Genomic DNA, 2,428 nt, shown 5'->3' on the forward strand with positions numbered 1-2,428 from the left:
ATAAATTCAATACAGCTGAGCTTGGGAAAACTAGGCCAGAGGATAGATGACAGGGTCTCATCCTAGAACAATTAAGAACGTGTTTCCCTTTCTGGGCAATCACTAAGAGACAGAACAGACACAGGTTGTCTGCAGTACTGAGAATTCTAGTGAGTAATGTGTCCCACTGGGCTCCCGGGGTTGGAGTAATGACCAGAGAGTATGAACAAATCTATTCCACAAATACTTAAGAAACGCAAACACACAAGAGCAATTTATTCAACTGAAGCAAATAAAGTCTGTATGATCATTGTCTGCCGGCTTGGCTTTCACTTGTCCCAAGGCTGTCCTGGCTCTGTACACTGCTCTCGTCTCCTCATCTCACCTGGAGCAGGGAGTGGGGGTGAGGGAGAATACAGAATACCGCAGAATACAAAGGCTGAGTGTGGGCTGCTTCCCAGTTCATTTCCCAATCTCCTATGTGAATGCTGATAGTTGAAATGAAAAAAAAAGGAAAGAAAACTAAGAGAAGTGAGGACCATTGCTAAACTTTAATCTTTTCTTTCCGTTTTGACTCCTGATATTATTATTCAATTTTTTTTCTACTAAAAGTAGTCTTCAGTGGCTGAGAAGCCTGGCCTCCCAAGACCAGAGTCAGTAGGAGCTGGGTTTTCATTGCAAAGACTGGGTTGGGTGGGTGAATGGGTGGAGTAACTGAGATCAGTGCAGAAGACCCGGCTCTGCTGGTGGTCTTGGGTAGTGAAGACCAATTGCACTTCACAGAGCCTGGGGTGCGGTGGGAAGGGGGTGGGGCAGGAATGACAAGCTGGGGATATGGGACCCACCTCAGTTCCTAGCTTCTTTCTCTTCTAATGTCTCTTCACTGGTGGCATTCTCTGCAGTCTTGGAGGCCTTCTTTTTCTTCTTTTTCTGGGCTTTTCGACTCACATAACTCTGGAAAAGAGCCTTTAGCTCTGCATCCTGGACTTCCGTCTCAGACTCGTAGAGGGCAGGCTCAAACAGACCACTGGTTATTCACATGGGGCATGAGTTGCACTGTAAATTTAAACTGGGCAACCAAGTCACCTTCTTCTCAGAGAGAGCACTAAATGAGTATAGTAATTCATGCTTGGCACATTCTGCTGCACCCGTTCGAGCCTTCTTCTCATCTTCAAACGCTCTTAAAGTAAATGGCATGGCATCAAAATGCCTGTTCACCTCACTGAAAAAGGCACGAGACGTTTTCATTTTCAGTTCATATTGTTTGGAGGGCTCTCGTTTGTAAATGGTGGTTCTCTGTCCTGCACCTTTGGCCTTGCCTTCTGAGCTGATGAAGACATCCTCAGAATAAACTTCATGTATCTCAAATTCACAGTCCTTCTTCTGCTGGTCTGTAGGATTCTGGATAATGTGTTTTTTTTTTCTCCATCGATCACATGCTGCTTCTATTGGTATGACAACACACCTGCTACTGGCATGCAGTTAAGTGAGTGAGCAACTTTGTTCCAGGCTTCTGTCACTTTTGTGTTCTGGTTTCCGGGATTGACCAATCGTAAGGCAGCTTTGACACAAAGATGAGTGGCCTTGATGGCATCTGCTTTCCGCCCTATTACCTGGGTCCCCTGAGCTACACCAATTACAAATGTGCGAGCCTCATTAGCAATGAAACCATCCACATGAACCCCAAGGACAACTTTTACCAAGTAACCTTCCTTGACTTGTCACTGGTCACTCTTCCAAGGGGAGAAGTGACATACACAGTTATTTACAGAAATGCTGGTAGGAAAGGCAATACCTTTCTTCATTTCCTTCCCTTTCTTGAAGCTTTTCCCTGTCTCGTTCATGATCATGGCATCACCTTTCCCACCCAGGCTCAGTACTGACACACCTGAGCTGGATGTGTCCACTAAAGATTGAAGAACCCAGTTGGCGATGTCACCCCCATCGTATACTTGGTCATGACCAGTAATAGTTGGCTCCCACTGCTCGTCTTCGCCCAACATCTTCCTACAATCACTACTGCAGCTTCACTTTCTCTGAGCTGCAGCGTCCAGCTCCCTTCCCAGCCAGAAGCTGTAGCCAGAGTCTCTTTGACTGCTAAACTTTAATCCTGAGTCATATATTAGAAAAGCTCCCATAGAAGAAAAGTACTTGAAGAAAATTCTCCACCAAGAACTGTTACACTGAAGCTTGAAAAGGAACTGATGGTTAGGAGCATATTTGGGTTACAGCAAAAGTCCCAAGATACAAAATGTGCCCACTTCCGCTATCTTTATATTTTCACCAATCATTCAACATGCAGGCTTACGGGAACAAAAGGTGGATTTCAGAGATACAGCTCAGTGGCAAAGCTTGACTAGTATGTGTGAGGCCCTGGCTTCAACCCCCTATAAGCGTTACATTCTAAAGTACAGTCAGGATGATCATCAAGTTATCATTTCCTCCTAAG

General features: G+C 45.2%; 1 pseudogene; it reads right to left on the reverse strand.

Annotated features, from left to right (window-relative positions):
• Positions 1 to 825: 825 nt before the first annotated feature.
• Positions 826 to 1,982, reverse strand: LOC101996101 (annotated as a pseudogene).
• Between the last annotated feature and the right edge of the window lie 446 nt (positions 1,983 to 2,428).

The sequence above is a fragment of the Microtus ochrogaster genome, chromosome 5 (assembly GCF_000317375.1).
Source record: "Microtus ochrogaster isolate Prairie Vole_2 chromosome 5, MicOch1.0, whole genome shotgun sequence".
NCBI lineage: Eukaryota > Metazoa > Chordata > Mammalia > Rodentia > Cricetidae > Microtus > Microtus ochrogaster.